The 26,714-nt window shown below is 43.6% G+C and overlaps 1 protein-coding gene across 3 annotated transcripts in view; it reads left to right on the forward strand.

Annotated features, from left to right (window-relative positions):
* The window catches only part of Eip74EF (Ecdysone-induced protein E74), a 630,411-nt gene that overhangs the window by 221,620 nt on the left and 382,077 nt on the right, over positions 1–26,714 (forward strand). For 2 of the 3 annotated variants that reach the window (XM_071660155.1, XM_071660239.1), the window contains exon 2: positions 2,471–2,506. The exons of the other annotated variant lie outside the window; for it this stretch is intronic. The gene's annotated coding sequence lies outside the window, so the exon portion shown is untranslated. The remainder of the gene's footprint in view (positions 1–2,470; positions 2,507–26,714) is intronic. 3 annotated transcript variants of the gene reach the window in all.

Here is a 26,714-nt window from a genome sequence, read left to right on the forward strand (position 1 = left end):
GTGTGTGCAGTTGCCTATTTGTGTTATGGGGGGTGGGGGGGGGGAGTTCTACGCTCGTGGGGGCCCCCCATCTCTTGCACTATCTCTACCATCGTACATACACCTTTCGAAACTGACGTATGCTGTCCGCATATTCACAGTTTCATTACTCAGTCCGATCCATTCATCCGCCGCACATGTAAAAGTACTTCTTTACATCAAATTTTTCTTTTGACAACTTTTCTATTATTTGATATCATGCCGTGGTCTCTGGTCATTCTATCCATTCATCTTTCGAAGAACTGTTCTCTGTTGACATCACCAGACTCGTTTAAAAGAAGGTTGTGATCAGTTCACCCCTTACTCTTCTTTCTTTTCGATTGTGAATAAATTTCTGGCTTTTAACCATATGTATGTATGTATGTATGTATATATGTATGTATGTGTGTGTGTGTGTGTGTGTGTGTGTTTGTGTGTGTGTGTGTGTCTTCCAGTCTTCATATATGTAGAGAGAGAAAATGTAGTTATCAGTAAAGAAATTTAGTGAGTACCAAAACGGATTATGGAGAGACACAGTGATAAGCTCCTTGATACATACCTTGATACTGACTGATGATAGTCTTTTAGAAGATCCACACCTGCACTTTATCTGTTGGATATTTAGTATCTGAAATATCTGGAGGGACTTCAGTCGTGTAAATATACGTTGCGAGGGAAAAAACCTTATATCTATTTGCTTCGCGTCTTCACATACTCTGGAGTCTTTCTTCCTACATGTAACCATTTTAAAGATACTTCAGTATGAAATTATATATATATATATATATATATATATATATATATATATATATATATATATATATATATATATATATATACTCCTCACTCCATTTCGTAGCGATCCCTTTACACCGCTCTATACCTTCAATCCTCTCATACGCTTCTCAAAGGTCCAAAAATGCCACAGTGAAATTCTTCTTTTCTGCGTGCGATTTTCACACAAGTTCTTCAGAACAAACACCTGATCCCCCACACCCACTGCCTCTGGTGAAGCCGTTGATCCTCCCCGATCAGATGCGTTATGCGTGCCACCACCCTATTTGTCACCACAATGTCAAACGCCTTAACAAGTATGCTGAACAGACCCATAACTCAATACTTCGAACATCATTTGCACATATATATATCTTTTCTTTCAAACTATTCGCCATTTCCCGCGTTAGCGAGGTAGCGTTAAGAACAGAGAACTGGGCCTTTGAGGGAATATCCTCACCTGGCCCCCTTCTCTGTTCCTTCTTTTGGAAAATTAAAAAAAAAAAAAAAAAAATAATGAGAGGGGAGGATTTCCAGCCCCCCGCTCCCTCCCCTTTTAGTCGCCTTCTACGACACGCAGGGAATATGTGGGAAGTATTCTTTCTCCCATCCCCAGGGATAACATATATATATATATATATATATATATATATATATATATATATATATATATATATATATATATATATATATATATATATATGTATGTATGTATGTATGTATGTATGTATGTATGTATTCCTATGAGTCCACGGGGACTCATAGGAATATCTTGATCACGCGCAAAAATTGTGATCCTTCCCAGTATATATATATATATATATATATATATATGAGAGAGAGAGAGAGAGAGAGAGAGAGAGAGAGAGAGAGAGAGAGAGAGAGAGAGAGAGAGAGAGAGATGGTATCTTTCCGACGAACAAATTTTTTGAGTAAAGAGTGGAGTGTTTCAAGAGTGTGTTCGGCCCGTTCAATAATTCGGGCTGCGAACATGAACTGTGTGACAAGTGTTGTGGGGTTTATTTTGCTCACCAGGAAGTCGGTGCCGTTGCATGTGTAACGTTGCAGACGGGAGCGTATAACAGGAAGTTACAAAAAGAAGAGAAAAATGATAATCCGGCACATGCATACATGAAGCGTAAATGGTTATCTTGTGACACAGAGTCGCGGAAAACAGATACTCTGTTGGACGTTGTAAGCCAATGTCTGGTGGATATGTACGTGATCTATCTAAAGACAAAGACGTAAGGAAACAGACTTGGGCTCAATGGGAGGAAAGACTATAGAAGAAAGGCGTATCTGAAGTGATGAGAGGCGGTGATGCAAGATGAAGAGAGTTAAGAGGAAGACTGGAAGTTTTGTGCAAGAAACAGAGATGTCTCTTTGTGGTCGGTAGGATTCAACGTATGAACGGTAGGGCAAGACGCAACTCCCTTCTGTGATGGTTCACAGTCCTTGAAGGTTAGCAGAGTGGCGATGATGGCAATGATGATGATGATGATGATGATGATGATGGTGGTGATGGCGGTGGTCATGATGACGATAGTAATGGTGAGGGGGAGGAGAATGAGTAAGGAAGTTTAAGATATATTAGATAAACCGTGTGGACTACACGTTAACAGATGTTCTAAGTAAAACAGATTTGCTTCAGTGGATTAAAACAGGTTTCTCTTTGCAGGTGCGACCCAGGCCTGGCAGACAGAGGCGCACAACAGTAAGTTCAGACGTAAACTTAATTGGAGGACTGGTCCCTTAAGCTGTAAATGTGTTTGTGTGTAGAGATTCGCCAAGATTAAGCTTGGCACGGGTTCTCCTCAATGACAGCCCATTCCCGGGTGTGTCTCTCCACTGGCACGGGTCGTGTGTGTGTGTGTGTGTGTGTGTGCCGTTTATGGCACAAGTCGAGTATCTGTGTGTTTGTATGCGCCATTAATGGCACAGGGTGACCCTTGCATCCCTGTAATGTTGTGGTCACTGAGGAGGATCTGTGTGTTGTGTAAAATGTGATGAATTGCTTTCGTCCCGGGAGATTGAGTCATCATTTGAATCGTAATTGATAAATTAGTTATGAGAAGTTTTCAGTTATATTGTAAATTTTTTTTAGATAGTTGCCAGGTTGGATTGTAAAGTTATTAGATAACTAGCAAGTTAGTTTATAAAATTATTGTAGATAACTCATGTAGTTTATAAAGTTATTGTTCATAACTCAACGGTTAAATTGTGAAATTAATTAGATAACTAAGAGGTTAGATTTTAAAGTTAATTAGACCCTATTAAGTTGAATGATGAAGACATTAACTGGCAACATAAATTAGATCATGAAGTCAGATATGGAGCGAGATGAACAATAAATGTGATAAGGAAAATTTTAAGCACGTTGGTTGCTTGTGTTGCTTTGGGTTGGAACTGTTCTTTGGATTTTACCTTCGTCTCTTTTACTGTAACCCAGGTATTCATTTTCGTTATACGTTCCTGTTTTTTTTTTTTTTCCATGATTAATTTGTCGTTTTCTTTTTTGTTTTATGGATGTGTTTCACTCGATTCTCGTTTTCTGAAGCAACTGCTCCGTATCGTCCGTTTTCTTTTATTTTTTTTCTGTTTCTGGTAAGCTGTGAAGAATTTGTTGTAGGTGATTACTCTCTCTCTCTCTCTCTCTCTCTCTCTCTTTCACCAGAACTCTGTGGTAATGAATATGCTAACATCACGTAATCAATTCCAGTTTTTAGTCCAGTAATTAACTGAACCCAGGTGTAATCACAGGTGTAATCTAATTACTACCGCCATAATTACTGTCAATTCAAACTCTATTCACTCCCTAATTACCCATCACTAATTAGCGAGGGTGATTATACTACTGCGATAGAATATGAGACATTCTCTCTCTCTCTCTCTCTCTCTCTCTCTCTCTCTCTCTCTCTCTCTCTCTCTCTCTCTCTCTCTCTCTCTCTCTCTCTCATTACCCATATTTGGCAATTATCGTATCCATGTTACGTGTCCCGTTTATTACCTTTTCCCGTATGTGTCCTCCGTTTGTTACGTTTCCTTTGTGCTTCTTACGTGTCAAGGATGATGGCGGGAGGAGGGGATGATGGGAGAGCGGAGGATAGTTACATGTCGAGGGATAGTAATGGTGAGAGTGAGTACTGTACGGATTGGCAGGGAACATTAGATAAAACAAGATCAATAGATATTTACATTATCATTACTAGGATATTACTACTGCTGGCAGTAGTAATTGTAGTAGCAGTAGTAGCAGTAGTAATTGTTGTTGTAGTAGTGGTAGTAGTATCAGCAGTTGTAGTAGTAGTCGTAGTAGTATGTACTAGTCTGATGAGTACATAGGAAAGACCGATGACAGAAGACCCATTGCCCTATGACGGGGCTGTGTGTCAATTGACGTTGTAAATCGGACCACACGTCAACTCTAGATAGATGAGGTTGGGATAGGTGGATAAGAAGGCCCTCTCCCCAACCCCCAAGGGAACTACAGCCAGCAGGATAGAAGACTGGAGGAAGAAGAACAACACATTTGCTGATGTAAAGCAAGCATAGCATATGGCAGGACTGGCTGTACTGTATTGTGTCAGTGTGATCACTGGTCAATGAATCTATCGAAGAGGCTCGTCTTTCATGACCTGGACAGATTACCTATCTATCTGTCTGTGTATCTATCTATCTGTCTGTCTGTCTGTCTGTCTGTCTACTTATCAATATATCGATCATATCTCTGTTTATCTGTCAGTCTATCTGTCTTCCTATCAATCTATCTATCTGTCTATCTATCTGTATTTAAACACTTTTCATTTAGGAAACATCTGAACTGATGAAATGTTTCTCAAACCGGTTTTGCAAATGTTTTTGCGTGAACAATATTTGATAGCAATATCTTCCTTTGTTCAGCTGTTCTCTTTGGAGAGAAACTCTCTCGTGCGTTAGTGTTACATCTTTTTGCTCTGCCTTGTAATATTTTTTTTTTTTCGAACGTATTTAGAATCTTGAAAACTTTCCTGAAATTCCCACGAAGTCTTTGCTTACGGTAGGTATCTTGGGGCTGGAATTAGTTTTGTGGCTCCTCTTTGTACTTGTTCCAGTTTTTCAATTTCTATAGAGGTGGGAGAGTAGGTGAGGAGAGGGCTTTTGGCGAGAGGTGTTGGAGAATCTGGGAGAGGTTGAGAGAGTGAGGGTGTTGAGAGATGGGGTGAGTGAGGGTGATGAGAGTTAGGGAGAGTTAGGATGGTGAGGGAGGAGACGGGGAGAGTAAAGGGTAGTGAGAGGCGAGGAGAGTGAAGGTGGTGGGAGATGGGGAGAGCGAGGATGGTGTGTGTGTGTGTGTGTGTGTGTGTGTGTAAGAGAGAGAGAGAGAGAGAGAGAGAGAGAGAGAGAGAGAGAGAGAGAGAGAGAGAGAGAGAGAGCAGCAGCAGCAGCAGCAGCACCCACAGAGATGCCGCCCCTCCTCCCGTGCCCGTCGACCAGCCAGCAGAAGTGACGTCACTCCGCCTGGTTCAGGCACACTATCAACGCTTACATCACCGGTAGGGACATCAACGCTTACATCACCGGTAGGGACATCAACGCTTACATCAGCGAAGACATCAACGCTTACATCACCTGTAGGGGCATCAACGCTTACATCAGCGAAGACATCAACGCTTACATCACCGGTAGGGACATCAACGCTTACATCAGCGAAGGCATCAACGCTTACATCACCGGTAGGGACATCAACGCTTACATCAACGGTGACGCCATCAGCGCTTACATCACTGGTGACATCAGCAAAAAAAAATCAATAAAGTCGCGCACACGCTTAGAAAACGTCGGTGACGTCAGAATTATGAAAGTGGCGGACGCATTTTTTTTCCGTGGCACCACGAGCACTGCCTCCCTCCAGCCTAACCCGTTAGCGACCCAGGAGTGGCTCCGGCAGTACCAGGTAATTGGAAACAAGTATATTAGTCGTTTAATTATGACTGCTAATGACCTCTGATTCATGGCATTACAGCAGCTGTTGACGCTTGATTAATTGATAGAAAAAAAATATATATATATAAAGTATAAATCATTCCCATCAGGCTCTTCAGCGTGTTTAGTATGTAGGTCAGAATATGGCCGACTTCCTGGTATATTACTGCGGGACTTTGGACCCTAGCGACGGCGGGCACGTGGGCAGCAGCCCCCGTCAGAAATAGACTGGCTGTGTCTCGTTTGTTGAAGTCAAAAGAAGCAGAGAAGACGGTGCGTCGCAGGGTAAGGCAGCCGACTTGACGCAGGACAGCAAGACGCTGACGAAAGTCAGGAGAGAGAGAGAGAGAGAGAGAGAGAGAGAGAGAGAGAGAGAGAGAGAGAGAGAGAGAGAGAGAGAGAGGACGGTCTTTGGGGTCGGCATTCCTCGTTCGCTAATGGCGACGAAGGGCTTTAAAGTGGCCAGTGCGGTTTAGCAGTGTTAAGTTTTCCTGAATAACATTACCATAAGCGACGAGCACCATCTGCCATGTTGGACGGTGCAGGAATGTAAGACATCAAATTCCCCGTCTCTCGCTTACCTCAAAAGGTTCTTATCTTCTTATTGAATTCCATTTATTTACGTCAAATCCTCTGCAAAAAAAAAAAAAAAAAAAAGAGAAAAAAAAATACATAACAAAGACAGAACACTCGTATCATGCAAGAAATCTATTAATCTTTTTTTTTTTAATTTAAAGATTTTTGCGTGACGCAAGTTTTTTTTTTGGGGGGGGTGGGGGGAGGAGGGGGGGCGAAAGATTGCAATACCCTTTGTCTCTGTCGGACTCGGGGACTGTTGATTTTTTTTTTTTTTTTTTGGGGGGGGGGTTGGTTGGGGGTAGGGGGAAGTTTGCGAGTAAATTATGCGTCACGCGAATTAATGTTTTACGTAGCGTGGAGGAAGGGAGACTGACCCGGGTAGCGCTAGGATTAATTGAACTTCCTCCCTTTGAAATATTACAGGAATCCCTAAGTTGTAGAAAAGATTACTTGAATTTCAAAAAAAAAAAAAAAGAAAAAACCGAATCGTGTGAGGATTTAAATTTCTCTTCTCAAGGACAATTTATTTGAAAAAAAATCTGATTTTTTTTTCTTAATATTTAAAGCAATAGTTGTATAGATCTGGTTCATGTATAAATCACGAAGGCTTTAACTTACTCAGAGCGACGGTACGACCCTTCAGTGCGACGGTACGATCCCTTGAACACGAAGCTACGTCCCCTTCAACATGACGTTACGACCCTTCAAACGACGGTACGACCCCTTGAACACGAGAGAACGACCATTGAACACGACGGTACGGCCACACGAACACGGTACGACCCTTCAAAACGACAGCACGAACCTTTGAACACGACGGTACGAACCCTTGAACACGACGGTACGAACCCTTGATCACGACGGTACGACCACTTGAACACGACGGTACGACCACTTGATCACGACGGTACGAACCCTTGAACACTACGGTACGACCCCTTGAACACTGCGTTACGACCCCGTGAACACGACGGTACGACCCCTTGAACACGACGACGGTACGACCCGTGAACACGACGACGGTACGACCCGTGAACACGACGGTACGATGGGGGGGATGGGGGTTTATCTCTGACCCTGGGGAGCCAATCATACTCAAGGATCGAACAGCGGTGTTCAGATTTTTATTTTCTTCATGCATACCAATTTGAATTTCGAACGTTCTAAAACACAGACTGTTAGACAGTGAAAAATTTATTTTTACCGACCGAACTTTTAAAACGCGAACACTTTGAATACTAAACTTTTTCTGGTTGTAAGTATTTTGAACGCCGTGGACACTGAGCATTGATTATGGAGAATGATTAGAATATTGGACAATAGAAAAAAAAAAATATATGAATCATTCTGAAACTAATGAGCATGCCAAATATTTTGAATTAAACGAAAAATATTAAGTATTTTGAACTCTTCCAGGACACTGTAACATCTCAACTTTTGTAGTCCTGTAAGAAGTTAATTATTTGAACACTTTAATCACTGAAGACTAAACATTTCCAAAGTTTAATGACTCTAAACACTTATTGCATCGAATGCTAAACTTTTAAAGTTTGCATTTTTTCCCCACTTAAAACTTTGTGCATTTAGTTTCTGAGCATTTTTTAAACGCCGAACGTGACTCGGTGACGTTTAAACGTTGTAAATTCTGAGGATTTCAGGAAAAAAAATATTTAAACATGCAGCACTTCATACAGTGTTTACAAACAGCTTTATTATGGATATGAGGTAAGCTGTTGGAAAAAATTTCAGCTTGATATCAATCTTATATATTTTAACAGACTTACGTAATATGTAAATACCAAAGGAAGAGAAAATGAATATTTTTTTTTTAAGGATAACACGATTCCACTTCGTTATAGTGCGTGTGTGGCAATTTTCTTGTACAGCGCCGGTAAATAATGAATAAGTAGAGTTAACACCACGCGTTTTCTTTTTCATTTCTGTCAGTCGGGCTGAATAAAGAAATTGGGAGCTGTAGGAAATGCGACGACCTTGAATTATTCAAGCCGTTAGAATTGGACGAGTATTTTAACCTAAAGAGAAACTGAATATTGAGAAACCATTGCATTATATAGGGGGTCGGGGGGTCTCTCAGAAGGTCTGCAGACCTAGTCTCGTGGTTCGTGCGCTCCTAAGTCTTGAGCATTGAGATGGTCACCACAGGACTTCCCAGACGTGATGGGGGCGCTTTACCCACGGTGATCGTCCCCCTCCTCCCCCACCCCCCATTTACCGATTACCAACTAGCCATACCCAGTGACCCACTTGCGTGCCACCTTACTCGCTACAGCCACCCACGACTTCCCCTTACTACCCCTCAAAGCCACCACAACCACCACCCATAGCAACTGCACCCACATCTCTCCGAGTGAGCCGGCCACCAGCCGGCACCTCCCGCCACCCATTGACCATTATCCCCATTCTACCCCGGGCGGCGCCCTCACTCGGTGCACCACCACCCTCATACACCCCATTTTTAGACCCCACCTGCCTCCTTCCCTCACTCATCAGCGTGTACCCTGCACACTTCACACACTGCTCTGCTTCTTTGCCCTCCCACTTGATGCCTGTTCCTCCTCCTCCCCGTGACTCTTTCCCTCCCTTCCGTTCCTCACCCCACGCTCTCCCACCCGTTCTTCCATGTCCAACCCTCTTACCTATCTATCCTTTCCCTTCCACTCTTACCCATCCATCCTTGCCTCTTTGCCTACCGTATCCACTCTTGCTCGTCTATCCATATCTTTTCGTCTGTTGTGCTGGTTTCATGGGGTTCCCGCTCGTTCATGGGGTCCCCGCCCGTTCTTAGGGTTCCCGCTCGTTCATGTGTTCCTGCTGTGGGGTGCTCGTACGGCTTTGTGCTCGTGGCACATAGATCGTGACCTCCGAGAGTTCTCGGCGAAGCCTTTCAAATAGACGCATGTATCCCAAAGATCCTGCCCGATCTGGACGCAGATGATTTTGCACGGGTGAACTTCAGAGGTGGCGCGCGCGGCGCGCGCGCGTGTGTGTGTGTGTGTGTGTGTGTGTGTGTGCCAGAACAGTACTGAGATGACACCTGTAACTGTTGGGTCGCTTGTGTCTTGCTCTTCTGATGTCGTTAGAGAGACTATACGAGCTGGGATTTTTTTTTTCTTTTGTAGACTTCAGCACAGATCTACGATTTAGGATTTTTATCTTAAGATTTCACTCGAACTGCGCGAGCTAGGATGAATGTGGATGAGGAAAGCATTTGTGTCGCCTCAGCATCTGTTGAAGAAAACAAGTTCTGACACACTTGTTCTTACCTAGGCCCGTGTGTTGTAAATGTGACTCACTGAATATACGTCACAAAGATCCATATATGTTTATATATGTATGTATATATATATATATATATATATATATATATATATATATATATATATATATATATATATATATATATACATATATATATATATATATATATATATATATATATATATATATATATATATATATATATATATATATATATATAAGGTGAACAGTCGTTCGTAATCTCAGTGTCTGCATGTACATTCAATCCCATGACTGGGTGTTGGAAGCTCTCTTTTTCTTATGCAAAAGCATTCCACATCTAACAAAAATCATCAGCTCCCTGTTTATCAGACACGCTTTTGACAATATCTTTTCGGTCTTCCAGAATGTCAGTATCAGACATGATAGATTTAATCTGTCCTTTAACTCGGCGTTGAAATATTCATCGGCGGCGCTGAAGAATAGAATGAATGATTCACGCGGATGAGTCAAGGTTTGTTTAGAAAATCTCCTCTGATTAAAGAGTTGGCAAGTCTGAGGGACGTCGGTCTGTCGTCCAGTCTAAATTCCAGCGGTATCGATGGGTGTTTACGGTACTGTAGCGTAACCCCTCGAATACAACGGCACGATCCTTGAGCAGTACGGTACAGTCCTTGAGCAATTCGGTACGACCCTCGAGCGCGACCCCTGAGCACGACGGTACAATAATAGTTGAACACGACGGTAAAATCTTTGAGCACGACGGTACAGTCCTCGAGTACGATGGTACACTCTTGAGCACGAAGATGCTTATTATACCACCAGTACAGATGACTTCGTCATGGTGCCTTCAGATCTCTCCTGTCTTCTACGCCTTACACTGAATTCCCATAGTACGACCCCTCGAACACGACCGCACGCCCTTGAGCACGACGACAATACCCTGGAGCATGTTGGCACCACCCTCAAAGCACGACGGTACGGCCATAGGCATGACGATGGCCGTAGCCTAAGGCTTGACCCTCTCAAGGGCCAGGTCGTCAACCCCCAAGTGTTGTTGTGTGGTGATCAACTGGTTCCTGATTCCATCGAGTACGTTGGACTCGCCTCATCCTCCCTGTTTAATGATTTGTTCGGATGCAACGGTAACAGTGTTCCTCCGAAGTAAGGACTCCTACGTGCATTTTTCCTGTACCATTTATGCCGTTCTTAATTAACCGAAGGAGACTGACTGTCGGAACCAGTTGAGGAGGAATTAAGAGATGAGAAGTGATCATGAGCCTATGTTAATACTGGTAGGGAAGACAATTGGATTGCTCTTTGTTAGTTTTTAGAGATATTCTTAATATATATATATATATATATATATATATATATATATATATATATATATATATAATACGCTGGTAGAAATTTTAAGTTGTGGAAACTCAATTTCGATTTTCCACAGTCGATTTTGCAGACTTTGGTGGACAAGATTTTGACAGGTGTGTTTTCCTTCTGCGGGCCTGGGGTAGCACACGGCGGTCTTGTGTGTCCGCTCGCATATTCACATCAGGAGACGCTGGGTGTTTGTTGAGGCTCATCCTGACGACGATACACACACGCACCTGGTCCTCGCTCACAATGAGACATGTTTACGCGCGCCGCTCACCGTCCACAGCCAGATGTTCAAGACGTAGATTCCTAATCTCACGTTTTTTTTTTTTTATATATAAGAATGAAGCGAGTATTATGCTGATGTCGGGGAAGCAGGTGATGAACGAGGCTTGGAGGAGGCACAGTAATTGCTGGATATAAACAAGTGCTGGACAGTAAACAGAATATTAAGGAAATTAGTTTTGTTCCTGAGGATGAAGATGAACTCACTTTATTAAATCATTTATTTCGTGATGGTGGACCGGCGTGAAGTGCAGCAACGCACTTACAAATTGAGGCAATGTTCATGTGACAGAGACGTGAAGTGTAAGTAAACACGGGCCTTGCATTTTGACACCGAGTTAAGGAACTGCATTAAGATTTATTGCCTCACATCATCTTTTACATGAGCGATGTAAATGCCCATTTTTTTTTATTCTCTTCTTTCATTTTCATGTCTCAATGAATTGTTGTGGAGTATTTCCCCCCCAGGATGATGGGTGGGTTGATCCCCCGTAAAGAAGTCTGCAGTGAAACGAGTCCTCACTTGTCGTTGGTCATTTCACGCTGTTAAAATGTTCAGTAGTCGCCGTGATGTAAATGATTAAGTCGCCCACAAGGACGTCTTCGCTGGGCGAGACAGACGCCACCCTCGCTCTTTCTCTGCCCCGTCATCGGTGATTCTCCAGCGGTCAGGGCGCCTCCCTGATTAGAAGACTTCGCACGTCTTTCCTGTAGCAGTCAGCAAGTCCACAAGTCACCGAGATCCCCAGCTTACCTTGTTAAAGGTCTGCGTATCACCCGGGCTTAGATTGACACGCCAAGTTCTATTGTACCCTCGGCAAGTTGGTGGTACGAAAACTATACCCCCTTTACCACCCACCGCCTCGTCAGTGGACTTGAACGCTCTCGAGAAGCACATCTCCACCTTCCAGACACCTCATATGTCGCAACCTGCAGGTCGCAGAGATGGGATACGTGCGTTTCCTCACACGTGTGAGTAATGCCCCCAACGTGTACATTCTCCCAGCAGAAGTACGTACGTTGACGACTCTACCGCTGGTATCAGCATTGAGAACAGCAGTTCCCGCTGCATCGCCCTTCGGAACGCCATTTGCCAGCCACGTCACCATTATAATCCAACCAAGACCGTAGTGCCCAGCCAAGTCTCACACCCACACTTTTGTCTAGCCAGGCACCAGCTCCGCTGCGGGTTCTTCCAGCTGTCATTTCTACCTTCTTGGTAGACTCACGGTGCCTGGACTCCCCGTGCCTGAAATATTGAAATTTCATTTAAACTAGATTCATCTCTGGCTGCCCACGCTTACCCTTCCTCCATATCCACTTCATAGTATGGCTACTAGATAAGGTGCAGCAATAATTATGATTATAAAGATGATAATTATAACGATAGTAATGATGGTAATAATAGCAGTAGTAATAATGATAATAGTAATGCTAATAATAACAATAATAATGATAATAATAATAATAATAATAATAATAATAATAATAATGATAATAATAATATTATTATTATTATAATTATTATTACCATTATTATTATTATTATTATTATTATTATTATTATTATTATTGTTGTTGTTGTTGTTGTTGTTGTTGTTGCTTAGTGAACCACTGTGCCTTCTGTTGGTGACATCATGATGTACCACGTTTGACGGTTGCTGCGCAGTAAGCATGCGGTGCTCGCCTTGCGCAGGACGTACTGCCGTCGTGCGTCCCACGTCCTCTGTGACATTAAACAAACAAAAAAAAATCATTTCTTGTTGATCTTTGGTGGAAATTGAGGAATTATTGATGCAACAAGACGTAAATATTTACTGAAGGTGAAATATCACCGCATTGGCTGTCTGTTGAGATGTTAAAGTATTGCTCGTGGCTTTGGACGGGGGCATGGCTTCCTGCTCTCTCTCTCTCTCTCTCTCTCTCTCTCTCTCTCTCTCTCTCTCTCTCTCTTCAATCAGCGGACCATTGCGGGATTGGTTTCATTATCTTTCACGCACACGCTCGTCATCAGAGACCGTGCCTTGGGGGGGGGGGGGGGGGGGGAGCATCACGCACCCCCCCCCCTCCATTACGGAGGAAGACACACTTTCTAGGGGGGGGGGGGAAGGTGGTGAGAAAAACAGGTCCGCTTTTAGCAACGTGACTTTTGTGTTTTCTTGGCTCATAAGCGCCGCGCACACCTGCCGGCCAGGTGTGCTGGATCCACACCTGCAGAAGCTACCGAAGGTTCGGAATAGGGTAGGGGGGAGAGGGGGGGGCTGCATGGGGAGGAGGAGGGGTGGGGGAAGTGTGTGTGTGTGGGTGTCGGTGCATTACACATGACATCCCGAGAATATGTGTGAGCGGATGAGAGAACCCCTTTTTTTTTTCTTCGCCTTGTTCCTGGCGCTCCATCGCTCACGCGTGGAACGGCGAAAAAGTATAAACAAAAATTATATATATATATATATATATATATATATATATATATATATATATATATATATATATATATATTGAAAATGATCACAGTTTTGCGCGTGATCAAGATATTCCTATGAGTCCACGGGGAAAATGAAACGAAAAGTTCCCAAGTGCTCTTTCGTGTAATTTTCACATCATCAGGGGAGACACAAGAGAGAAATATAACAGTCAGTTGATATACATCGAAGAGACGAAGCTAGGTCGCCATTTGGTAAACGTGCACGAAAGTGCACTTGGGAACTTTTCGTGTTTCATTTTCCCCGTGGACTCAGAGGAATATATATATATATATATATATATATATATATATATATATATATATATATATATATATATATATATATATATATATATATATTAGAATAATAGTGGGATCAGTGTGTCCAGGGAATAACACCTGTTCGATTATACCCCAGCAATAACACTAGTCTTGATATGTCCTTGGATTTAACACCCCTAATCATAGATGATCAATAAGTAATTTTTTTCCTATCTCTTTCCATCTGCGTGTGTTGTTGGTCTGGCCATTTGCATAGCACTGCAGCAGATGGTCGTCAGGATTTACAAATAGCATCGTAGTGAACCTTGGCAGTGCGAATGAGACTATGAAGGCAGCTGTGCAATGTATATATATATATATGTGTGTGTGTGTGTGTGTGTGTGTGTGTGTGTGAGAGAGAGAGAGAGAGAGAGAGAGAGAGAGAGAGAGAGAGAGAGAGAGAGAGAGAGAGAGAGAACTATTTCTGTATTACAGGGAGAGAGATATATACGCATGTTTCAACCTTGTATATATGTCCTAAGTCTCTTTATATATAAACACATATACACCGCTATCCTACGCCAGCTGTATATATATATATATATATATATATATATATATATATATATATATATATATATATATAGATAGATAGATAGATAGATAGATAGATTGATGGATAGATAGATAGAAAGGCATATAGACCGATAGATAGTAATAGTTCAACTGTCGGCCTGCATCACTGGCTGCAGACAAAGGAAGTGCGAGACGATTCCGACTCCCTGTAAGTAGGAGGTGGACCAGCCTCCTCCACCCCGAGCCCCAACACCCTCCACCATAAACTGCTTGACGATAATTAATGTTATCTTGCTAGCAGAGAGGGGCGGGGGGAGGGGATGGGGGGCACCACCACATGGGTGGGCTGCTTCCTCTCTCTCTCTCTCTCTCTCTCTCTCTCTCTCTCTCTCTGCTAGTTTGACATCACTCGTAATAAAAAGGTTTATTTTGAGAGAGAGAGAGAGAGAGAGAGAGAGAGAGAGAGAGAGAGAGAGAGAGAGAGAGAGAGAGAGAGAGAGAGAGAGAGAGAGAGAGAGAGAGAGATTTGGAAATACCTGTTCCAACTCTCGTCCATAATAACGATGGCTTGCTAAATCATGCCCGCACGCCGGGCTGTGGGTACGTAACCGCGGCTGTTTTGCACACAGCCAGAGCAACACAAACAAACAAGCAAACAAACAAAAGGGAGAAGAGTGGGTGGTGTTTTTTTTTATTTACTCCTCGACCCTGCCAAGGTATTTGAGGTGGGGTAAACCACTGGATTTTACGCGACAGAGTAGCGAAACGACTTGAAAAGATAAGCTCAGAAGACGAAGCAAAAAGTTTTCAAGAAATAAGTTCAGAGCTGAAGCAAACGGAAGCAAGTGTCTCAAGATATTATATTAGAAGAACAACACCACAAGGCACAGTGGTAGCCTCTGCACTGTTCAGGATAACGTCTGACAGTGACGAAGAGGCTAATTGAAAGAGTAGTGAGGTGTTGGGCAGAACCTATCACAGATTATACAATAAGACGAAGAGAAAATGCAAGACTCTCTTTCTCTCTCTTCTCTCTCTCTCTCTCTCTCTCTCTCTCTCTCTATATATATATATATATATATATATATATATATATATATATATATATATATATATATATATATATATATATATATTGGGGAAGAGCAGTGCGGTTTCAGAAGTGGTAGAGGATGTGTGGATCAGGTGTTTGCTTTGAAGAATGTATGTGAGAAATACTTAGAAAAGCAAATGGATTTGTATGTAGCATTTATGGATCTGGAGAAGGCATATGATAGAGTTGATAGAGATGCTCTGTGGAAGGTATTAAGAATATATGGTGTGGGAGGCAAGTTGTTAGAAGCAGTGAAAAGTTTTTATCGAGGATGTAAGGCATGTGTACGTGTAGGAAGAGAGGAAAGTGATTGGTTCTCAGTGAATGTAGGTTTGCGGCAGGGGTGTGTGATGTCTCCATGGTTGTTTAATTTGTTTATGGATGGGGTTGTTAGGGAGGTAAATGCAAGAGTCCTGGAAAGAGGGGCAAGTATGAAGTCTGTTGGGGATGAGAGAGCTTGGGAAGTGAGTCAGTTGTTGTTCGCTGATGATACAGCGCTGGTGGCTGATTCATGTGAGAAACTGCAGAAGCTGGTGACTGAGTTTGGTAAAGTGTGTGGAAGAAGAAAGTTAAGAGTAAATGTGAATAAGAGCAAGGTTATTAGGTACAGTAGGGGTGAGGGTCAAGTCAATTGGGAGGTGAGTTTGAATGGAGAAAAACTGGAGGAAGTGAAGTGTTTTAGATATCTGGGAGTGGATCTGTCAGCGGATGGAACCATGGAAGCGGAAGTGGATCATAGGGTGGGGGAGGGGGCGAAAATTTTGGGAGCCTTGAAAAATGTGTGGAAGTCGAGAACATTATCTCGGAAAGCAAAAATGGGTATGTTTGAAGGAATAGTGGTTCCAACAATGTTGTATGGTTGCGAGGCGTGGGCTATGGACAGAGATGTGCGCAGGAGGATGGATGTGCTGGAAATGAGATGTTTGAGGACAATGTGTGGTGTGAGGTGGTTTGATCGAGTAAGTAACGTAAGGGTAAGAGAGATGTGTGGAAATAAAAAGAGCGTGGTTGAGAGAGCAGAAGAGGGTGTTTTGAAATGGTTTGGGCACATGGAGAGAATGAGTGAGGAAAGATTGACCAAGAGGATATATGTGTCGGAGGTGGAGGGAACGAGGAGAAGAGGGAGACCAAATTGGAGGTGGAAAGATGGAGTGAAAAAGATTTTGTGTGATCGGGGCCTGAACATGCAGGAGGGTGAAAGGAGGGCAAGGAATAGAGTGAATTGGAGCGATGTGGTATACAGGGGTTGACGTGCTGTCAGTGGATTGAATCAAGGCATGTGAAGCGTCTGGGGTAAACCATGGAAGGCTGTGTAGGTATGTATATTTGCGTGTGTGGACGTATGTACATGTGTATGGGGGGGGGGGGGGGTTGGGCCATTTCTTTCGTCTGTTTCCTTGCGCTACCTCGCAAACGCGGGAGACAGCGACAAAGTATGAAAAAAAAAAAAAAAAAAAAAATATATATATATATATATATATATATATATATATATATATATATATATGTGTATGTGTGTGTGTGTGTGTGTGTGTGTGTGTGTTTGTGTGTGTGTGTGTGTGTGTGTGTGTGTAGAGAGAGAGAGAGAGAGAGAGAGAGAGAGAGAGAGAGAGAGAGAGAGAGAGAGAGAGAGGAGAACTTGTTGGGAGTTCAGTGAAGAGAGATTCAAATCACTAAAATTAGAAATTATACAAAAAGAGAATAGCATTGGCGAGGCAAGTAATGAATGGTGTTATGATGAGAACTTTACCTCGAGAGAGATATGAAGCTGGTGAAGAAAATGTCCTGGGTATGTGTGTGGGACACACAGTCTGCTGTGTTGTGTGTTCGACAACAAGGCACGCTGAAATACCCGGCGCTGTGTTGTGTGGCTCTCGGATAGGCAAGCAGCGAACTGGAAAGAACTTAAAACAGCTTGCAGCAAAATCGAAGGATTGAAACACACAGACTTTCACGAAAGGTTAGAAGAATACGACTTATACAATTTGAAATATAAAATTAGAGATACGTGATGATTGAATGCATTGCGATAAAAGTACAGCAAACTTGATTTTGGTAAAGACTTCTCACGGAAGAAAACGTTGGTCAGGTCTGCCGGAATCCCTTACGGTACACCAAAAGAATATACCAAACAGAGGCAATTCAAAGCGCAGGAGAGAAAAGGCGTAGTGTTATATTTTTACCTCCCGCCGAGTGAACCAGTGGAAAAGAATATTGTAAGGATTATAAAGGAGGGAAGCAGAACGCAATACAGGGATCTTCGGACGAGCAGAAGATGGACGGCGGCGTAATGCGTTGGGCGTAAGCGTCACGTGGTGGTCCCGACTCATGGCGGAATCTCTCCGTAATGATGCGTAGTTTATTGATGACGCGTCTCTCTCTACGTACATGGATATTTTCCCCGAAACTCGTCCGCGTGCGTTTAGCGGTGATTTATTGACGGTTCGCAGTAGGATATTGATGGCAACGATGGTTTACTGGGGACACGTGTTTCCGCGTTATTTATTGGCGTTACATCAGAGAGTTTTGATTGTATCACCGTGTGTTGACGTTTCAGTGTGGTTTATTGACGTTTCTAGATGATGAGTTTATGTATATTACCCAGGTTTGATGGTTTATTGCTGATGTTTCATTGTGGTTTATTGACGTTTCAACATGATTAGATGATATATTACCCAGGTTTATTGGTTTATTGCTGATGTTTCACTGTGGTTTATTGACATTTCAGCAATGATAAATTGAGTTAAGTATAACACGTCAACACATGATATTTCTCACAGCTCATACATACGTTGCTGTTCGTCTTCTGCTCCTCTTCCTTCTTCTTCTTCTTCTTCTTCTTCTTCTTCTTCTTCTTCTTCTTCTTCTTCTTCCTCTTCTTCTACATCTTCTTCTTCTGCACTAGATATGAAAGATCTCATCAAGGAAGATACAGAGTGATTCAGTCTGCATTTGATATCAGAGTATTTACTACATATATATATATATATATATATATATATATATATATATATATATATATATATATATATATATGTATATATATGTATATATATATATACATATATATATATATATATATATATATATATATATATATATATATATATATATATATATATATATATATATATATGTATATATATATATATATATATATATATATATATATATATATATATATATATATATATATCAGTTAATATGCGAGACTCTGATAATTAAGAATTTGGAAAGATCATTCATCGTTACACGAGGAGGAGACCTGTGGAAACAGAAATGGAAATAAAACAGCAGATACATTTAGGTCAGTCCATAATAAACTACGGAATGGCGGCGGAGAGAAACAGTATTGTCCATCAAGCCAAACGTGAGGTTAGCGCTCCTCGCTAGACCCGCATTTCGAAGACGAAATCTCGCTGTAGGTACTCGTAGCTGATGTAGGCAGCCCTTCGCGCAGTATTGTAGGCAACAGTTACTACTTACCGCACATGTTGTGTGTCATTATATACCTCTTGGTTCGGTAGCATCCAGACATAATGGAATACATATATACATAGCTAACGCGTATACATCCATGCATAATGAGACAGACAAGAATAGCAGGCAAGAGTCCTCCAGTGGTGTTGGTGTTCACTGGATGATATATGCATTGTTATGTGTTGCCGGAGAGCGTCTTGCTGTTGAGGTCTGTCAGACCTTGTTAGGGTGCGTTGATATCTTGGAAGAGTTTCTTGGGGTGCGGTGTTTACCTTGCTAGGGTGCGTTGATTCCCGGGTTATGCTTCGATGCCTTGCTTTGTGGCGTCCTGGGTGAACTGCGGATCGGTGTCTCTGGCGAGTGTTGTCTGCAAAACACTGGGAAAGATTATTCCCAGCAAGCGAGTGGGTGACTACGTGCGAAGGAGAGGAGAAAACACTGACTTCGGGAGATAGATCGTGCAAGACAAACCTCACTCAGACTTCTAAGAGAGAGTGAGCTCCGCTTTAGGACTTAGGAGAAGGATGGGTGGATTTGGCGGATCCGATACTGTCAGAAAGCATTTGACACTGTATTTCATAGGCGGTTGGAGAAGCTGGATCATCAGCCATGAATAATAGGGGGCGGGGGGAATTCCTTCGGCGGATGGAAGATGACTGACTCATATGACTAGAGCCCTTTCGAAGGGGGGTGCAAATATTACCAAGCAGGGCATACGTTTCTCACACAGGGGCGGGGGAAGGTTTTTGGTCGGGTCGACGTTTATACCTAACCTGTCGCCAGAGTCCAGTCTTCATAGAACTGTAAAGAAGACAGAAAGTCTGCCGGCAACCGTTAGAGATATAGAGGAAAGTATTCTCGTCTTGTATTGAGCCAAAACTATGATATGTTTCTCAAGTTTAGTCTCCACACTTAAAAGAAGCTCACAGAACTAAGAAAGAAGGTCCAGAGGAGGACACCAAAGATGGTACCGGAGTTTAGAGAGCTGGGTTACAGTGAGATGTAAAGAGGCCGTAAATTTGTCCACAGCGCGGAACAGATAAGAGGAAGGGATGACCTGATCTGAACCTTTTAAGTTTCTTTGAAACCAGTTTGATGATGCAAGGGTAGGTCATAGGCCTCTACGCAAAATTCAGCGAGAAACATGCTGGAAGAAGACGCAGGGAAGTACGTCTGTAGTACCAGGTTCGTGGATGAATTGGACAAGCTAAGCCAAGTTTACAAAGTTGAATATAATGGCAGAGAAAGTTCAGGAGATGGGGTCCCAACGAGTGTAGAACTTTATTCCCCTACTGTACTGATCGGAAATCAACCACACACACACACACACACACACACACACACACACACACACACACACACACACACACACACACACTTACGTACACAGACACATATGTGCACACATGTACGTACACGTAGAGAGAGAGAGAGAGAGAGAGAGAGAGAGAGAGAGAGAGAGAGAGAGAGAGAGAGAGAGACAAGGGGTGGAGCAACGGTACAGGGGACTTCAGGCGAGGGCGGGACCCTCCTGCCATCCTGTGGTGCTGGTGGTCGTGTGCAGGTGATGCTGGCGGTGGTGGTGGAGGAGGTGGCTGTGGTGGTGGTGGTGGTGATGCTGGCCACGTACTGGTGGTAATGATGGTGGTGATGGGTAAGGATGATGGTGGTGATGGTGTCATGGTCTGTGATGGTCGTGATCTTTGTGTCGATGGTTAGTGGCGTTGGTCGTTATGGTACTGATGTGGTAGGGTATACTGGCTGCGGTAAAGATGTTGATGGTGGCGATCGCGGCAGTAGTAATTGTGGTAGTGGTGATTATGGTGATTGTGACGGTTGTTGTAGTGGTGGTGGCGGTGGTGGGGATGGTACAGAGCGGCTGGTCAGTTGGGTGCGGACGGGGGAGGAGTGGGGTGAGTGGGGAGGGGGGTCGACTCACTGGGGAGAATGTGAGGAATTTGAGTCGTGATGGCGGCAAGTCATCTGCCTGGCAGGGTTGACTGGAAGGGGCACATGGAAACCTGGACTGCACTTGTTTACCCAACCTGTTAGCTGGACGCGTTGAATGGTTAGCGGAGCAGCGAGGGTCCGGTGAATATGCTGGATGTAAACTCCAGTCCAGAGCTTTTATTGCAAGGGACGGATGGCAGACTGGTTTAGGTTAGATACACAGACCTGGAAGATTTTGCAGGACGCCCAAACTGGAAGGGCGAAGCTCAGGGGTGAAGTGGAGGACACAAACCAAGCTAGAAGCTCACACTACAAGAACTATGAACATTAGGGAAGGACTGGAAGATATAAGACAAGCTGGAAATGTCAGACTACAAGAGTTATGAACTGTAGGGTAGAACTGGAAAGTAGTGGACATTAGGGGAGAACTAGAAGACACAACACAAGCTGGAAGGTCAGACTGGAAAGGTTATTAACATCATGAATAAACGGGGAGGAGTTACCGTGAGGAAGGGTCAGCTTTGGGAATAAAACTCAAAGGGTTAACTTGGACGGTGTGGCGGGGTGGTAACAAAGTTTATGGTGGCGGTGAGGGTGGGGCTGGGGGCAGAGGGGGAGGGGAGGGGGGTCAGAAGAGGCAAGGGTTGGGGAGGTGGGTGGGTGGCTGGCTGCCCCACCAAAGCGGCAGCCAAAGGCCTGTGGCCGCCCAGATAACGGATCGTAGGGGCGAGCGAGAGTGATGCGTCGGATTACCCGGAACGCTCCAGGTATGCCTAGGCTGGAACGCTCCAGGTACGCCTAGGCTGGAACGTTCCAGGTGCGCCCTGACTGGAACGATCCAGGTGCGCCCTGACTGGAACCCTCTGGAAAGGAGTACGGCAGGAGAGTACGACTGAAAGCACGCGGGTCTTTGAAATACACTGATGCGCTAGTTTGATTACAGGACGATCGTACACCTCAGCCGCAGAGGAAATAACATGAAGGTGTAAGCAGAGACGTTCCACGCTTATGATAAGAGACAACGAGAACGTCTGCCAAGAATCTCCTCTCGTGCAAAAATGGGCTGGAGAGATTTACGGCTCAAGATCATCATCTGGTAATCAGTCGTGATCATACATGGAGAAGAACGAAATTCTTAAGCCCTTGAGAATAGAGATATTGTCGTCATGCTCAAGGGCTGTACACTCGTGCTCAAGGGTTGTGCTGTCGTGTTCAAGGGTTACACAGTCGTGCTCAAGGGTTGCACAGAGTCGTGCCCAAGGGCTGTATACAGTCGTGCTCAAGGGGTTAGTGGCCATCATGTATCGATCCATTGCTAATAATTGGAGGGATCTGGAACAAGGAACGTATCAGAAACGTTTGTAAGTAACCCTGATACTTCGTACATATTTGGTTCCAGTACACTGATGGATGACGTGATACCACATACTGCCAGTACACTGCAGAGGCGAATAGATTTTAAGTAAAAGGTTAGCGGAGGAAGAAAATGGTATCACAGGCTTAACTGTCTGGCTGGGTCGTGAAGGTCGTGCAGCATATGCCATGAGGCCAAAAAAAGAAGAGAAAAGGAACAAGAAGTCGCCTTAGATCAATGGTTTCCAAACTGTGCCCACCCCCAGGGGGAGGGAGGGTTACTTGTACCGTTGGCTTTTAGGGGGGGTGGGTTGGGTCGTGGAGGGCCGCCTCTTTGGCAGGAGACACCCAAGAATAGCGAAGGAAGAAGCGGAGAGTTGGTTAGGATGATGACCCGAGCAAGACCATCACACTTTGCTTTCTAAAGTCTTTTTGTTTTGTTTTGCTTTTGTTTTGTTTTTGTTCTTGCGTCATTGACTCACTCTTCGCAAGCAGTTGTTCGCGATATCCTGTCGTCGAGCGAGTAGTCAAGAAAATACAGCCAGTAATCAAGCATCATAAAATGTACCACGACATCTAATGAATGACACACACACACACACACACACACACACACACACACACACACACACACACACACACACACACAAACGATGCGAGAGGCTGATGGCGGGGCTAAGGCTGGCCTTCCAGAACATGCTTGAGTGCACTGTTATCATTTGTGGAAATTATGATGACGGAGGGAGGAGGTAATGGCTGTCTTAAGTTTTGGAGTGGCCCTCCTTTGATAGAGATGTGACGAGGCACAAACTTGTGCCATTAAGGTATATATATATATATATATATATATATATATATATATATATATATATATATATATATATATATATATATATATATATATTTTTTTTTTTTCTTTTTTGCTTTGTCGCTGTCTCCCGCGTTTGCGAGGTAGCGCAAGGAAACAGACGAAAGAAATGGCCCAACCCACCCCCATACACAAGCCTTGATTCAATCCACTGACAGCACGTCAACACCGGTATACCACATCGCTCCAATTCACTCTATTCTTTGCCCTCCTTTCACCCTCCTGCATGTTCAGGCCCCGATCACACAAAATCTTTTTCACTCCATCTTTCCACCTCCAATTTGGTCTCCCTCTTCTCCTCGTTCCCTCCACCTCCGACATATATATCCTCTTGGTCAATCTTTCCTCACTCATTCTCTCCATGTGACCAAACCATATATATATATATATATATATATATATATATATATAGAGAGAGAGAGAGAGAGAGAGAGAGAGAGAGAGAGAGGGAGAGAGAGAGAGAGAGAGAGAGAGAGAGAGAGAAGAGAGAGAGAGAGAGAGAACTCGTGTGGTAAATTAAGATACCACCCGATATGGAAGGAGACCAGTAATGCTTCGAAAGTCTGATGGTGGAAGAATATGGTGCTTCAGTGATGTGGAATTGTGGGTACTTTGATGTACAAAAGAAGTGGAACATTGATGCATTTTTGGATGAACTTGAATAGTAATACATTGATGATTTAATAAAGGAATACATTAACGCATTTGACACATCAGTTATGATCCACATGACTTACTGATGAAGGGGGATTAGTAATACATTGATGGAACAGCGAGATTACACTTGAGATTAATGGAAGATGAATTACGGTGGGTTTTTATTTATAGCAGCCGACCGACGCGGCGACAGCAGAAGCATGCTGCCATTCATAGCTGTCTTGAATGAGATGTAAGATGATATAGGTTTGGAGAAGAGAGAATGGAGGAGGGATCAAATTGAACCCCTCATGTGTTTGTAGACCTGACTGTCAAGGATGGAAAGGTTATAGGAAGAGGGAAAGACAAAAGACAGGTAGAGAATTCCCCCAGCGACGGTGTGTATGGCAGGAGTCAGCAAGACTTGTAACGCGAGTCTTGGTCGGAGGAGCTGGGAGACAAGCAGACACTTCGCGAGACTACTCGTCAAAGTGATACCCGTACGCAAGACAGAGGTAGGGAAGCATCGTCGCGATGGAGGGTAAGAGAGGTATCACCACGTAGCGAGGCGGAAAATTTTATATTTTTTCCACCTCTGCCTTAGGGAAAACGTGGAAGAAGAGCCTCCCCATATATGCGAGCAGTAATTCATACTAGGGTGGACGAGGCCCCCTTATACACGGAATATTTGCTTGCAATGAAAATGATTGCCGCGCCTGCACAACAACTCCCTGGTTTTTAGGGGAGAAATATTCAGTGATGTTCATTATGTAGAGTTTCCTGGACAGTGAGGAGGATATGGCTTTGAGATTGAATATTAGGGGACAGGTGAGATCTGAAGAGAGATAGAAAAAAGAGGTATGAGTAGAAATTGCATTTTGGCTCTGTTGAATTTAACCACGTTACTGAATCGCCATTCCGTGATGTTGCACAGTTCTGAAATAAGAGAGGAAATAGATTCTGTGGGAGATAAAGAACAAGTATTGGAGTGAGGAGGGGAGGGAAAGTGAGTTGGAATGTGTAGAGTGGATTCGTCGATGTAGGCATGAATAGAGTTGCTGGCTATTAAAAAAAAGAAAAGTAATTTTTGATGAGAAAGAAAATGACAGGAGATTTAGGATAGGACCCTGAGCGACGCCATTATGGACAGGACGAGAGGGAGGTGACGCTCCACATCAGTGGCTATCGTGATGGGACAACCATAGAGAGATGCCAGAACAAGGAGGTTAGATAAACATAGACTTATGCCAAGCCCCCGTCAGATGCTTTTGAGATGTCGGGGGTACACGAGGAAAAGATTCACCCAAACCCTTTTTAGATAGAAGCAACGGAGGTGGGTCACACGAGGGGGAGATCACAGGAAGAGGTTGCAACGTGACAGAAGTGTTGGTGATCTGCAGGAAGGGAACGAGATTATGTGAAGCATTTAAGGAAGAGTAAAGGAGAGTTAACGAGACTTTGCAGGCAACTCTACTCCTTCCACTCCAATACTACTAATTCTCCCACTCCAATACTACTCCTTTTCCACTCCAATGCTGCTGCTCCCACTTCAGTCCTCCTTTCCCCCGACGCGACGCTTCCATCTCCCTGAATCTTCTCCAACCTGTAGGAGCTTTGTGTCGGATTCAACAGGTTGGTGGTCGTCGCCTCCCTTGGAAGGTCTAGGTCCTACCCCCCACCCTCTCTCTCTCTCTCTCTCTCTCTCTCTCTCTCTCAGGTTGCACGTTCCAGGCACTACTTAACACCTCCGCCCGTAGCGGTACGAGTCGCAGGGACCACGTCCATCCCAAGATTTCTGACAGCTCCGCCGAAGGCCTCCTGTGCGAGGTCCTGGCCCAGGGAGGCGAAACACCAAGTATAATCAGTGAGCCACTCACGGGTTACCAAAGGTCGTGACACGACTCATTCATCCGACCTCAGGCGATGCCTGAATATGAATCGGGCAAGATGGTTCTGTGAGGGAGAGGCCCCACTCGACGAATTTGGACCATCCACACTGATTTTCCACATAGTGAAGAGTTGATCAGCAATTTTAAGTCGAGGCGAGTCCGATATCGAGGCGACGGTCCAAGGATTTTGAAAGGTTCGGTGGTTTGGTATTGGAAACGAGAGAATTACAGTAGCATCGACGAATGCATGTAAGGCGGCGATAACGGAACCTCGCTAACCCGGACCAAACTACAATGGCGAAGGGGAACTGCAGTAGGGACTGCGATACCCACGAATGAAATACATTGGCTACGTGCAGATTACCACAGTCACGGACGAGCAGCGAAGAACAGTCCTGGTCCACCCATTGTACAGTAAACATTTTACATAACTCTGTTGACCACCCTCTATCCTTTGTCATAACCCTGTTGCTTTTTCATTCTTTTGCCCGTATTTCCTACCCAGGAAACCGTTTTTATTATTATTATTATCATCATTATTATTATTATTATTATTATTATTATTATTATTATTATTATTATTATTAAAATTATTATTATTATTATTATTATTATTATTATTATTATTATTATTATTATTAACTTTTGAACTATCGTATCTGAGAGCGAATTACGACACCACGATTACGACTGTTGCAACGAGACGGTTTTTTTCTGGCAAGGAGCTTCCAGAACAACAGACGGACCACAGATGATAGGTTATGGACGATCAACGAGACGAACACGGACTTGCGGTTTGGCAAGTCTGACTGAGGTCGGCCGACACACGGTAATGTTGAGCGAGCATTGGTACTAACGACCGAATTTACTCTTTGATGATGAGCTATTTAC

This window comes from Panulirus ornatus, chromosome 5 (genome assembly GCF_036320965.1).
Source record: "Panulirus ornatus isolate Po-2019 chromosome 5, ASM3632096v1, whole genome shotgun sequence".
Classification (NCBI taxonomy): Eukaryota; Metazoa; Arthropoda; class Malacostraca; order Decapoda; family Palinuridae; genus Panulirus; species Panulirus ornatus.